At 38.9% G+C, this 15,420-nt stretch overlaps 1 protein-coding gene across 1 annotated transcript in view; it reads left to right on the forward strand.

Moving 5' to 3' along the window:
• Positions 1 to 15,420, forward strand: part of Numb (numb homolog (Drosophila)) — a 137,361-nt gene that overhangs the window by 25,553 nt on the left and 96,388 nt on the right. Inside the window, exon 2 of the mRNA XM_013013562.1 lies at positions 832 to 963. The gene's annotated coding sequence lies outside the window, so the exon portion shown is untranslated. The remainder of the gene's footprint in view (positions 1 to 831; positions 964 to 15,420) is intronic.

The following is a 15,420-nucleotide window of genomic DNA, read 5'->3' on the forward strand; positions in this document are numbered from 1 at the left end:
TAGCACTCTACCACTTGAGCCACAGCACCACTTCCAGCTTTTTTCTTTTTGCTTATGTGGTGCTGAGGAATCGAACCCAGGGCCTCAGGCATGCAATACAAGCGCTCTACCACTGAGCCACCTTCCCAGCCCCTCAAAAGTTCTTAAGACAGAATGATAACTGAGTCTGAAGCCAAACTCAGCCCAAAATTTTGATCCTGCCTCCTCAAATTTTCATATGATGAGTTAGGTACAAAATTAGGCACAAAAAGATTCTGTAGTTCTTGAAAAACAAAACTGGGCACTTGTGGCTTATACATGTACTTCTACCTATTTGGGAGGCTGAGATCTAAGAGGTTCATGGTTTGATGCCAGCACAGGTAGAAAAGTTGACTAGAATTTATCTCTAAAATATAAGTAAAATTTATCTCTAAAATAACCAGCAAAAACCACAGCTAGAGACTTGGCTAAAGTGGTAGAGTGCCAGCCAAGCAAGCAAACTGAGCTGATGTAATAAAATCCTGAGTTCAACTTCCAGTAGTGTCAAAAAAGATGGGTGTGGTGGTACATGCCTGTAAGCCCAACACTTGGGAAACTGAGTAGGAGAATCAAAAGTTCAAAGCCAGCCTGTATACATAACATGATCTTGTCTCAAAATGAAAAAGGAAAAAAGGAAAAAAGTAGAGCCGGAACTTGAATTTATATGACTTAATTCCATTTTTAGTGAAACCTGTGTATTTCTGAGTACCTTAGAAGACACCTTCAGTCTCCATTCATCTAGAGGTAGAACTATAAATATTGAAATTGAAAAGAAGTATCTGTATTTAGGATTTCCTTGCCTTGAAATTTCAGATTTGAGGCTGCTACAATAACTTCCAGGGAAGACTGCCAGTACATCTGCTGTTGTAACCCAAGATCTTGATACACATCCATAGATCGGAATATTAGTGGGACAGCAATCCTCAGACGCCTCACTTAGGACAGGTAAGTGAGAGACAGTAGAAAATGAGAAAAGTAGATTTTGAACTAAGAAAGTTCTTCTTTCTTGGTTAGATGAAAAATAGTTCACTGCCTTTAAAAATGTAACTTAACTGTGTCAGAATGTTAACAATGGTTGGGATGCTTGTCTCTATTAACATGTGGCATGTGCTGGGGTAGCTGGAATGATGAGAGTGACTCAGTGGCTGAAAATGGAATCATTTGAAGGCTTGCTCACTCCTGTGTCTGTGGCTAATACCGGCTGTTGGCTGAGACATCAGCTTGGGCTGTTGGCCAGAATACATACACTACACCTCTTCTCGTGGTTGCTTGGTTTTCTCACAGCATGATGGCTGGATTCCAAGAGAGAACATCTGAGGAGAAGAAGGCAAAGGTGCACAACTTATCTGACTTAGTTTTAGAAGTCACATAATGTTATTTTATTCTGTTGGTTGAAGTAATTATAAAAGTCCATCCAAATTGGGAGGAGGAAGTGGCAGAGCTGGAGACCCTAAATTCAAGATCCATTTGAAGGGAAGGTTATCAATGTCACATTGTAAGATGAGCACAGAGATGGAATCTACTGTTGTAGCCATCTTTGAAAAATATAATCTGGCATGGTCTGTATTGCTTGTGTGTGTGTGTGTGTGTGTGTGTGTGTGTGTGTGTGTGTGTGTGCACGTGTGCAGATGTGCACACTACTCAAAAAGAAGGGAGCTAGCCAGTAGGTGCAGGCTCCATTCTTCCCAAGCAAAAGTGTTTATTGTTGTTGCCATAGCCCATGGTCATCAGACTCCAGCTTCTTCAGCTTTCAATTTGAATTCCCATGAATGACTCTCCAGAGAGTTTCTAGGTCTTCAGCCTTAGACTGGGGCTGCATCATTGATTAGTTTCCTTTATTTAGAGGCTCCCAGATTTGTGGACTGAGCTACTAATGATTCTCCAGTGTGCAGGTAGCCATTGTTGGATTATCCAGCCTGTAATAGTGTAAACTAATCTAATAATTTTTTTTTAACTCAAGTCCCAGGACTGTACACCATCCCTGAGCTTCTTTTGCTCAAGGCTAGCACTCTACCACTTGAGCCACAGTGCCACTTCGGGCTTTTTCTGTTTATGTGGTTCCTGAGGAACCCTGGGCTTCATGCATGCTAGGCAAGCACTCTACCACTAAGCCATATTCCCAGCCCATAAATATTTTTTATAACTATAGATAAAATTAAATATATCTGATTGTTTTTGTCCCTGTGGAGAATCCAGACTAATACTGGAATCTTACTTTCAAAATCATATTCTTATTGGATTCATGCCATGATTTCCTATACTCTTCTTTTTCACATATTACACATGCTATTTATAGTCTTCATCTTAAAAGTAATACAAAGCTGGGTGCTGGTAACTCTACCTGTAATCCTAGCTATATAGGCTGAGATCTGAGGACTAGGCTCAAAGCCAGCCCAGGCAGACAAATCTAAAACACACTTATCTACAGTTAACTAGCAAAAATCTGGAAGTAGAGCTCAAGGAGTTGAGAACCAATGTTGAGTAGAAAAAGCCAAGGGGAGAGGGCTGGAGGCTTCTGGTTCAAGACCCGGTATTGACACCAATCAAACAATTTAAACAAATAATTTAAAGTCTACTTGGATTTTCTTCCCTTTGTTTTAATAATTTGGGAAATTACTTTCCAATTTAAAGTTGAAAAGCTGGTGTCAAGCTGGGTGCCGGTGGTTCACATCTATAATCCTAGCTACTTAGGAGGCAGTGATGAGGATCCAGGTTCAAAGCCAGCCTGGGCAGGAAAGTCCATGAGACCCTTATTTCCAATTAACCACCAGAAAAATGGCAGTGGTGCTGTGGCTCAAGTGGTCGAGTGCTAGCCTTCAGCCAAAGAGCCCAGGGACAGTGCCCAGGCCCAGAGTTCAGACCCCATAACCAACCAACAAAAAAACAAAACCAGGAGGGGAAAAACAAAGGAGGAGGCAACAATGCTGGATAAGAAATCTACCCATTACCTTGCTCATGTAACTGTAAGCCCTCTGTACAGTATTTTCACAATAAAAAACAATTAAAAAAAAAACAAAACAAAACCAAAAACCTGATGACATTTTTTTTTTTTTTTGGTCCGGTCATGGGGCCTGAACTCTGGGCCTGGGCGCTGTCCCTTAGCTCTTCAGCTCAAGGCTAGCGCTCTACCCCTTGAGCCACAGGGACACTTCCGGCTTTTTCTTTTTGCTTATGTGGTGCTGGGGAATCGAACCCAGGGCCTCAGGCATGCAAGGCAAGCGCTCTACCACTGAGCCACCTTCCCAGCCCCCCTGATGACATTTTAATAACGATGTACCTCAAGTTTGGTCTGTGTTTGCTTTCTTTAAAAAATTTTTTTTGTTATTATAAAGGTAACAGAGGGGTTATAGTTATATATATATATATATATATATATAATTATATATATGAGTACATTTCTTTTTGGACAATATCAACTCTTTCCTTTCTCCCAGTTTTTCCCTCTTGTCCTCACCCACAATTTGTGTAAGTTCATTTTCAACATAGTATCTAGTGAGTACCACTGCTGCATTTGTTTACTCTTTGTCCCTCCATTTCTGTATCTTACCCAAAGACAGATAAATGAACAAACAAGGGAAAAAAAGGGGAAAAAAACCTCTTGTTTCCATTTCTATCTTTGCTTTGTTTAAAGAAAACTGTAATCTTTTTTTTTAGAATTTAACAATCTTAACTGCTAACATGTCTGTAAATTGACATTTTCTTTTATAAGAAAATGTATATAAACTATTTGATAATTGCATTGATCACAATTACCAATTATAGAAATTGCCAGTGATAGAGTTCAGTATAGCTAATACTCAATTTTAAAACTTTTTTTTTTTTTGGGTCTGGTTGTGGGGCCTGAACGCTGGGCCTGGATGCTGTCCCTCAGCTCTTCAGCTCAAGGCTAGTGCTCTACCACTTGAGCCACAGCACCACTTCTGGCTTTTTTCTTTTTGCTTGTGTGGTGCTGAGGAATCGAACCCAGGGCCTCAGGCATGCAAGGCAAGCGCTCTACCACTGAGCCACATTCCCAGCCCTCAATTTTAAAACTTTAAAGACCATCTCATTTCTTAGACTCAGAAAATTTTCTGGCTGTCTAGATGTTTTTCCATTTCTAAGTGATTTCAGTCAGTGAGTCTAATTCAACTGACTTGGCTCAGCACTATTTCTCCAGTATTCAAAAGGAGATATTCTTTTTTTTAAAAAAATATTTTTATTATTATCTTTAAGTAGTTGTACAAAGAAGTTCTCAGTATATAAATACAAGGTATCTGACAACATTATCACCCATCGCTCCTAACCCATCCCTTCTCTCACTTTTCTTTTTTTTTAAATTGAGACTAGATGATTACATAAATTTCACATATTTCATGGTATTGTGGAATAGTGATACTTAAAGTCACAAACACATTGTAACCTTCACAAGGCAAATTGTCATTATCATGATCTATAAAGTTTGTGAATTCTATGAGCTTTGACAATACAATGATTTCTTCCACGTTAGATGTTTACATTTCTTTCCTTTTGCTTAGTATAAGCTGTTCCTCTTTCCCTCTCATTCTTCCCTTCCCATTGCTGTCTTTGGGTTGCTTAGTTCTTTTTCATCTATGTCCAGTGCAGCTGATGGGACCCTTTGTTGTATGTTGTTCCGTTTCCCACTTATTCTGCGTCCTCCTCCTAGCTTCCCTCTGTTGCATGCATATATGGTCAAAAACATGAAGTCATTTAGCAATGATACAACAAAATGAGTGGCTGTCCTTTGTTTCTCCAGTCCTGTTTACTTTGTACTATCTCCTTGCATTTTGGCTTTGGCAGCCACATATCAGGGAGACCCTGTGCCATTTGTCTCTTTGTTCTTGGCTTACCTCACTCAAAATGATTTGCTCTAGTTCCTCCATTTCCCTGCAAATGCCATTATTTTGTCCTTTCTAATGGCTGCATAATATTCCATTGTATACAGATACCACAATTTTTGGATCCACTCATCAGTAGTGGGGCATCTGGGTTGTTTCCATATCTTGGCTATTGTGAACAGTGTTGGCAATAAACATGGAGGTGCATGTGTCCTTGTATCCTGGTTTCTGTGTTCAGGGTAGATGCCTAGGAGTGGTATGGCTGGATCATAAGGGAATTCTATATTTAGCCTTCTGAAACACCTCCAGACTGCTTTCCAAAGTGGTTGTATTAGTATTCATTCATTCCTCTTTCTCCACATCCCCTCCAGCATTTGTCATTGGCTGAATTTAGGATGTGGGCCATTCTGACTGGAGTAGATGGTATCTCAGTGTTGTTTTCATTTGCATTTCCTCAAAGGGAGATATTCTATAATGGAAAAAGAAATTTTAGAAGTTTGCTTCCTCTCAACTGTAAATGATTAGAACTGACTGATTTTTCTCAAAAGGTATAGAAATTGAGAAAGCTGGGATTTGTTTTGCTTTGTTGTGTTGTTGGGGATAAATCTAGTTATACTCCCAGCCATAAGCTGTTGTTGTTTTACTTTTATTTTTGTTATTTTTTGCATTTATTTATTTATTTTTGTTGGTCGTGGGGCCTGAACTCTGGGCCTGGGCACTGTCCCTCAGCTCCTCAGCTCAAGGCTAGCGCTCTACCACTTTAAGCCACAGCGCCACTTCCGGCTTTATTCTGCTTATGTGGTACTAAGGAATCGAACCCAGGGCCTCATGCATGCGAGGCAAACACTCTACCACCGAGCCAATTTCGCAGCCAATTTTTTGCATCTTTTTTTTATTTTACATATTTTTAATATAGATTACATCAGCATAGTAGTAGTTCTTTATCTTTGTTCATAAGTGTCACACCTCAGGCTTTAGGAAACATGTAATGAAACAGCTTCCCACCTTGAACATTCAGTTGTAACAGGCCTGTGAGGCCGAACATCTGTAGCTTTTCATAGGAAACCACACTTCAATTTTTTGCGTTTAAAAACAAGGAAATGTATTCATTACTTGACTCATGTAATTTTAATCCCTCTTTATAACACCTTTTGTTGCTTCTGTGGCTCAACTTGTTTGTAATTTTCTTAGTGTTCATGGTACTAACAAGGTGACTCTAGCTTCCTGCTAGAGTCAAGGAGCAAGGCAAAAGGATGCTAAGCAAAAGTTTTCCTACTAGTGCTTCTAGAAAATCTGATCCATTTAATGCATTATGGGCCACAGTTGGGTCATATGGTTACCTCTAGACTTTTGGATTTCTGTAGTGAGAGGCAAGGAGGTAGAGTTGAGAATGACATTTTGGTAATACTGAGGATTTTGAACTGGGTCTCGTACTTACTAGCCCAATTCTCTACTCATTTGAACCATAACACTCCCAACACAGGGAATAATTTTGGATAACTAATAACATTTGTGACAATTACATGATTGTTGTCATTAAACTTCTAGATTGTAGGTCTGAAGGCCTGGCTCAAGTGGTAGAGCACTTGTACAAGTGCAAGTCCTGTAGTTCAAACTCTAGCACCCAAACCAGAAAACCTCTAAATTGTAAGCATTTTACTTTAGTGCGATGTTCAGTTTTTAGATGCTTTTTATTATTACTTTTTTTTGTTTGTTTTTTTGTTTTTGGGTCTGGTCGTGGGGCCTGAAAGCTGGGCCTGGGCGCTGTCCCTCAGCTCTTCAGATCAAGGCTAGCGCTCTACCACTTGAGCCATAGCACCACTTCCGGCTTTTTTTCTTTTTGCTTATATGGTGCTGAGGAATCGAACCCAGGGTCTCAGGCATGCAAGGCAAGCGCTCTACCACTGAACCACCTTCCCAGCCCCTATTACTTTTTTTTTATTCCAGTACTGCAGCTTGAATTTAAGGTCTCACACACTCAGTTGGCTTATTTCACTCAATGCTGCTGCTCTTCCACTTGAGCTATACCTCTACTTCCAACTTTTTACTGGTTTTTGGAGATAGGAGTCTCATGAATTTTTGTCAGTTATGGAACTTGAACTCAGGGCCTGGGCACTGTCCCTGAGCTCTTTCATTCAAGGGTAGCACTCTACCACTTTGAACCACAGCTTCACTTTCAGTTTTCTGATTGTTAATTGGAGATAAAAATAAAAAGTCCCATGGATTTTCCTGCCCAAACTGGCTTTGAAGCATGATCCTCAGATCTCAGTCTCCTAAATATCTAGAATTATAGGTGTGAGCCATTAGCACCTGATTCTCATAAGCTTTTCTACTTAGGCTGGCTTCAAACTGCAGTCCTCAGATCTCAGCCTCCTGAATAGCTGGGATTACAGGTGCTATCATTAGTTAGCTTTTATAGGTACTTTATAATTGCATATTAATATTCTGCGTAGGTATTGTAGCAAACAAATTTAAAAATAATTCAGAGAATTTTAAGTTTAGTTGTGAAAGTGAGCTTTTGGTAATGCAAGGTAAAAGTTGGCTTGAACTTTGGAACCTTGGGCAAGTTATTGAATTTACGAGTTTCTATTTCCTCTTCTGTTTGTGTGGTTATCTAGTGAATAGATACTGTGATAGAATGGAAGAGACTAGCCTGCACAGTAGATTAGATTGGAATCCTAGTTGTACTACACTCATAATTTGGTGAAAATTAATGAATCCGTCCAATAACTTACTAAACTAGTACTTATCTTTTAGAATCATTAGCCTTAGAGAAATTATATTTAGTGTAACATTTCATGGATGCTCCATAAAAGGCATCAGGTCTTGCTTTTTGTTTGTTTTGTATGGTGTTAGGAGTAGAACCCAGAGGATCAAATATACTACTTGAACACTACTACATCCCCAGCCCTTGATAGTTTTAGCTATCCTGTAGTTTGGAAGTCTTAGAATCAGTTATTGAATTTACCTTAAGACTGTATGAGATTTACTGTACTAAGAGAGCTATTGTTTTTTTTCTTTTTTTGGGGGGGTGGGTCCAGTCGTGGGGCCTGAACTCTGGGCCTGGGTGCTGTCCCTCAGCTCTTCAGCTCAAGGATAGCGCTCTACCACTTGAGCCACAGCGCCACTTCCGGCTTTTCTCTTTTTGCTTATGTGGTGCTGAGGAATCGAACCAAGGGCCATGAGCATTGAAGGCAAGCACTCTACCACTGAGCCACCTTCCCGGCCCCAAGTGAGCTATTGTTGATAGAGAATTTTTTTTTCAATTGAAAAATTTTGCTGTAAAAACTGGACTCTAGGGCTGGGAAGGTGGCTCAGTGGTAGAGTGCTTGCTTTGCATGCATGAAGCCCTGGGTTTGATTCCTCTGCACCACATAAGCAGAAAAGCCGGAAGTGGTGTTGTGGCTCAAATGGTAGAGTGCTAGCCTTGAGCTGAAGAGCAGAGGGACAGCGTCCAAGCCCAGAGTTCAGCCCCAACGACCAACAAAACAAAAAACAAAAAAACTGGACTCTAGATTTTAATTATGAGGTGTCTTTTTTTTGTCGGTTGTGGGGCTTGAACTCTGGGCCTGGGTGCTGTCCCTACTCTCTGCAGCTCAAGGCGAGCGTTCTACCACTTGAACCACAACACCACTTCTTGTTTTCTAGTGGTATATTGGAGATAAGAATCTCACAAACTTTCCTGTCTGGGCTGGCTTTGAACCATGATCCTCAGATCTCAGCCTCCTGAATAGCTAGGATTACAGGCATGAACCACCTGACATTATGAGATCTCTTTCTACCATGATCTCTAAATTTTTAATCTTACATATTTTGTTAATGGTTTTCATTGTACATAATGGATATTTCCAGGTATTTCTGATATTAACCTTCAAGATTTGTACTTTTTTAGTTTTATTTATTTTTATTTAAAAAAATTTTTTTTGGCTAGGGTCTTACTGTGTAGTTCAGGCTGGCTTTAAACTAGCAATCCTCTTACCTCAGCCTTCTGAATGCCCAAATTATAGAAGTTCACTATTCAGCTCAGCTTTATGGTTCCATTTCACTTTATTTTAGAAAATAATTTATATTGGCATTGTACAATTGAACAAAGTGAGGTTTTCATTGTGATATTTCCACATTCTGTACAGTGTACTTGGATCATATTCACACCCTCTGTTACTCTGTCTCATCACCCCTATTCTCATCTAACCCCCTTCTTACAGATTTAAATGTATTTTTCATAGGTGCACACAATTTACTTAAATATTCTCCCCTCTCATCCAGTTTTAAACAGTGACTATTAAATTGTACTTTTTAAAGTTTTATCAAGGAGTTATTTTTTGCATCACAAACTTAAAATAAGGAGAAGCAGAAAAAGAGAAACATTTACTACCTCACATGTAGGAAATAAGAATTCAAGATTCCTGATTGTGGGCTGGGAAGGTGGCTCAGTGGTAGAGCGCTTGTCTTGTAATGCATGAGGCCCGGGTTCAGTTCCCCAGCACCACATAAGCAAAAAGAAAAAAGCTGGAAGTGGCACTGTGACTCAATTGGTAGAGCGCTAGCCTTGAGCTGAAGAGCTGAGGGACAGCACCCAGGCCCAGAGTTCACAACCGGACCCCTCCCCCCCCCAAAAAAAATCCTGATTGTATGATTTTTAAGTCATTTTTATGTATGTATCCATAATGTAAGCTTTGCCCACCATATAAAATGAAAAACAAGTATAAAACAAAGGTCAATGATGTATGACATGTAGAAGATCAAACAGTTTGAAAGTGGTAATCAAGTTTGAGGTACAGGCATTCTGACTTGAAGTCTAGTATTCTATTCGCTCTGGTGTAACTGCCTTGTAGCTGTAACTCTCCTACTAACTGTCCACTATGATACAGAGCCAATAACTATTAAGAAAAGGCTATATGTAGACTATGAAGTGTTATATTTGATAGCTCTTATACCTTAGTCTTCTTTTTATGCTGGTTCTGAGGCTTGAACTCAGGGCCTGGGTGCTGTCCTTGAGCTTTTTTGCTCAAGGCTAGTGCTTTACCACCTGAGCCACTGCTTTACTTTTGGCTTTTTGGTAATTAAGCCTGCCCAGGCTGGCTTCTAACTGTGATCATCATATCTCAGCCTCCTGAGTAACTAGGATTGCAGGTATGAGCTACCAGTGCCAGGCACATAGTCTTATTTTTCAAAACAACAAAAATGCCTTTGAATTGCACTCCTTTCTGAAAGAAGTTAATTAAGAAGATTAAGGAGGATTTAAAAAGAGTTTTAAGAGTTAACAGAAGAATGTATTCTGAGAGATAGATAGGAGAATACTAGTATTGAAGGAAAAAGTGATAGAATAATAATGGAGAGCTAGAACAGTGAACAAGTAGAAATATTGGAGAATAGAAATGTTAGTCTAGTAGATTGTTGTCTTTTTTTTTTTTTTTTGTCAGTCGTGGGGCTTGAACTCTGGGCCTGAGCACTCCCTCAGCTCTTCAGCTCAAGGCTAGCGCTGTACCACTTGAGCCACAGCGCCACTTCCAGCTTTTTGTTTTTTTGCTTATGTGGTGCTGAGGAATCGAACCCAGGGCCTCAAGCATGCAAGGCTAGCACTCTACCACTTGAGCCACAGTGCCACTTCCCATTTTCTGGTGGTTTATTGGAGATAAGAGTCTCACAGTCTTTCCTGCCCAGGCTGGCTTTGAACCAAGATCCTCAGATCTCAGCCTCCTGAGTAACTAGGATTACAGGCATGAGTCACCACACCCAGCTTTAGATTGTTGTCTTTAATGGGCTGTTATTAGTTCCAGAATGATTGAGGTCTCACAAAGTTGTCTGAGACTTTTCAGATTAAAACTAAATTCAAGCCGGTCGCTGGTGGCTCACTCCTGTAATCCTAGCTACTCAGGAGGCTGAGATCTGAGGGTTGTGGTTCAAAGCTAGCCTGGGCAGCAAAGGCCGTGAGACTGTTATCTCCAATAAAACCACTAGAAAACCGGAAGTGGTGCTGTGGCTCAAGCGGTAGAGCGCTAGCCTTGAGCTGAAGAGTACAGGGACAGGGCCCAAGCCCAGAGTTCAAGTACCACGACCGACAAAAAAAAAAAAACCAAAAACCAAAAAACAACTATATTCAGTGGAATAAATTAATATTGAAGTAATCACAGATAAAAGGCACGTGGCAAAATAATCTAAATTGTTATATTGTGTTTTAAATGGAAATGAAAAAAACCCTCTCATATCTCTTGGTGGTTTTGTTCTTCTTGAAAATTATCTCTACCTCAGTTTCTTAATGGTTTCAGCTAACTTGCTGACATTTTGTTAAAGAATAAGTACATTCAAATTAAAACCAAAATAAAAAGAATTGGAACTTTTTTGTTTTTCTTTTTTTTTTTGTCAGTTGTGGGACTTGAACTTAGGGCTTGGGCACTGTCTCTGAGGCTCTTTGTGCTCAAGGCTAGCACTCTATACCAATTGAGCCACAGATCTTTTCAGTTTTTGAGTTGTTAATTGCCGATAAGAGTCTCACAGGGCCGGGCGTTGGTGGCTCACATCTATAATTCTACCTACTCAGGAGGCTGCGATCTGAAGATCATGGTTCAAAGCCAGCCTGGGCAGGAAAGGCCATGAGACTTTAACTCCAATAAACCACCAGAAAACTGTAAGTGGGACTATGGTAGAGCACTAGCCTTGAGCTGAAGAGCTAGGAACAGCGCCCAGGCCCAGGGTTCAAGCCCCATAAACAACAACAACAACAAAAAGAAAAAAAAATTGTGTGTGAAATTTTTTTGTTTTTCTTACTTTTGGGGTTTCTAACAGTGCAGAATAGAGTCACTAGCTTCTTGGCTGGGAATATTAACTATTTTAAGAAAATGAAAAATGTAGTAGTGCATTTTTTTTGTTCTTAGCTTTCTTATCCTTCCCTCTTTCCCTCCCTCCCTATTCCTTCCTTCTTTTAATGGAGGCAGGGTCTCAATATGTAGCTCAGGCTGGTCTTTTCTTTTTTTTCCTTTTTTCTTTCTTCCTTTTTTGCCATCCTGGGACTTGAACTCAGGGCCTGGGCACTGTCCTTAAGCTTCTTTTGCTCAAGGCCAGCACTCCACCACTTGAGCCACAGTGCCATTCTGGCCTTTTCTGTTTATGTGGTACCGAGAAATTGAACTCAGGGTTTCATGCATGCTAGGCAAGCACTCTACCTTTAAGTCACATTCCCAGCCCTCCTGCTGGTCTTGAACTTTTGATCCTTTTGCTTTAGCTTTCTAAGTGCTGTAGTTACAGGTGTGCCCTACCATGCTCAGCTTATTTATTTTAACTCATAAGTAAAGATGAGGGTAAGCATATTTCTGGCTTTTTCTGCAATTTATAGTATATTGAAAATTCCTGTATTTCTATCCATCTTCTTGTAACACTGAATACAATGGTATAATAGATGTCAGTATATTTTATAGTAATATGAATTGGTCATAATTATTTTTATGTAGTTCCTAGTGACCTACATATCAGGAGGCTGGTATCTGAGGATAGTGGCTCAAGGCCAGCTCAGACAGGTAAGTCTGTGAGACTCATCTCCACTTTAACCAGCAAAAAGCCAAAAGTGGAGCTGTGGCACAAGTTGTGGAGCATCAGCCTTGAGTGAAAAGGCTAGGAAAGAGCACCCAGGCCCTGAACTCAAGGCCTAGCACCATCCCAAAATATAAATAATACAATAAAGTGTTTTATCACAAGGAAGAAGTTTTATAAGGAGGAAGTTTTCCTGAATTTTAGTTTAGTGGTCAAGTCTTGTCTATTAGGATCCTTAATACAATACCTTATGTAGATTTTTTTAATCTTTCTTTTAATTTCTTACAGTCTCGCTGACTAGAATTAGACTGAGTACTTAGCAAATTCTCAGCAAAATCTTTGTAATAGATACTGAAGTTTTTAGATGTATTTACACTTCACTACTTAGAACAGAATTTGAATCCAAATATTTTTTTCTTTTGTGTTGTTTTTCTATCAGAATTTCCTGGTAGTTTTCAGTTGAGTCTGAAGGATTTTTCTCTTGGAGATCAGGCAGCTTAAGAAAGTTATTCAAAATCTTTGTTGCTTTGTGGTATGTGCTTACCAGGCAGAGTAGCCACTATATTCCAGTAAGAGAGTCTGTTGCCAAAACACCCACTAGAGCAGAAAACTGACCTACTTAATGCTGATGAGTTAAAAAAAATCTGGAATTGTAGCAGCATTGCATCAATTTCTCTGGTGGTAAATGGGTGGGGGTAGAAGAGGAGAGGAGAAAGGATACTGAACTGCTGCAAGAAATTAAGTTATTCAGCAAATGAATATTTCATTGCCTGTAATCAATTTGATGAAAAGATATGCATCTGGTGTAATAGGAAGTCTCTAAAATGCAGCAGTTCTTAAAGCATTTTAAACTAAAAAAAAAAGCATAGATTCCTAGGACTTTCATTGTATTAATTTATTTATTTTTCATTGTATTAATTTAGAAAAGCCCACTAGTTAAGGTTGTCAGGCAGCATTTTACAAACATTTATTACAAGGTATAGTAACTCTTTAAAAAAATTTTCATTCTACTATGTTTTCAGTATGCTGTACTTTAGAATTTATAGGTATTGAAACAAGAATGAAATACTTTAGGCTTTAACTTTATCAAATTCACTGATGACACAATTTTCATTACTCTCAGCATCACTAGCATCTAAATTTTACAGCTGTTCCATTGGGAAGAAACAGCCACTATCTACATGTGGGCTTAAATTAATTTAAACCACATAAAATTAAAACACTAGTACCTCAGTCAAACCAGTCACATTTCAAGTGTTCACTAGCTGGTAGCTATCATATTGAACAACACAAATGTACATGTTCACCATTGCAGAAAGTTCTGTTGAATAGGATTGTTCTAAAGGGTACCTCATTCTGTTACACTTAATGCACAGTCCACTGTTGTTTTCTGGAGCTTACAGTTCTTCCATCCCAATTATTATTCCCTTCTTGTCTTTTTTGCTTTCTGTTTATTATTGTCAAGTTTTAAAAATCATGGTTGTTAAATTTTACCCAGGTTTCCTTTTCTAGTGTTCTTGATTCTTTCCCATGCTAACATCTGGAACTATTTTCTTTCCTTATAGACAGCTCCTTTCTTTTAGTGTAGTAAATGTCCTACTCTTTATTTTGTTTATATTTTTGAAGGATATTTTCATTGGGCATAGAATTCCATGTTTGCAGTTATTTTGTTTTAGCACTTAAAATATATCACTCTATTGTATTCTAACTCCATTGTTTTGTTACACAGGCAATATTTTTTGTTTTGACTAATGCACTTAGGTATTTTCTTTGTTTTGAAGATGCTTGTGAAGATGCTTGAGGTCCATAACTTGATATCAGTTTTTTCTGGTATTATACTTCTGCCTCACTCTTTGAATCATTTTCTTTTCTTTTTTTTTTGGTTCCGGTCGTGGGGCCTGACCTTTGGGCCTGGGCACTGTCCCTCAGCTCTTTAGCGTTCTACCACTTTGAGCCACAGCGCCACTTCCAGCTTTTCTCTTTTTGCATATGTGGTGTTGAGGAATCGAACCCAGGACCTCATGCATGCAAGGCAAGCACTCTACCACTGAGCCACCTTCCCAGCCCTGAATCATTTTCTTTTGGAATTTTAGCTATGTTAAATCTGTCAGTCCTCTATGTCTCATACAAATAGGACTTTTTAATCTCTTTTTTGTTCCTCTGTTTCATCTGAATATTTCGTACTGACCTATTTTCTAGGTCATTTATTGTCCAATTTACTGTTAAAGACATGTTATATTGGTAATTATATAATAGGTAATTTTTAGTCCTATAATTCCAATTTAATTCTTTTTGTTGTTGTTGTTAGTTTTAATAGAGTCCAGTTCTTTGGCAAAATTGTCCTCTTGTCACCTGTTTCATTGAGCATGTTAATCACTGTTATTTTAAAAGTCTGTACTTGATAATTACCATGTCTAGATCCTCTTTTGGTCCTTTTCTACTGTCTGTTTTTTCTCTTGGCTTTTAGTCATTTGGTCCTTCCTCCCAGCTTTCCTGGTAATATTTTTAAATGAATGCTAGGCCTTGTATTTAAGGAATGATAGAGGCTCTTAATAATGATACTGTTCTTTAGAGAGAGTTTAATTTTCTTCTGTTGCTAGTTAAAAGTAGAAGCAGATGACCTTGATCCTTTACAGGCTTAAGATGACTTGAAGCTTTGTTTTAGGCCTCTCAAGGGCTGGTTGAAATCCAATTTCTACTTTCTTAAAGAGTGTTGTCTGTTAGACATAGCCAACAGAATCCTGGGGGTTTTGCCAGGAACTTTCCTTCTTTGTAGACCTGGATCTCTTAATTTTTTTCCCATAGAACCATGAGACAACAAGAAAGTTCTACTTAACTTTTTTGCTTCATAATAGACAGTTTACTTAATTTTTTGCCTCTTGCCCCCATACAGATTAGGATTAATTAAATAACTTGAGGACAAAAGCAGTATAGACTGTCTAGAGATATACTTTGCTGTGATTACTTTTTGTGTTTTTGGGAATTTTAACCCATCAAATCCTACCTGTATTAATAGGTATGAACTCTCAATTTCTGTCTG

Source organism: Dipodomys ordii, unplaced genomic scaffold (assembly GCF_000151885.1).
Source record: "Dipodomys ordii isolate 6190 unplaced genomic scaffold, Dord_2.0 Scaffold2, whole genome shotgun sequence".
Lineage (NCBI taxonomy): Eukaryota > Metazoa > Chordata > Mammalia > Rodentia > Heteromyidae > Dipodomys > Dipodomys ordii.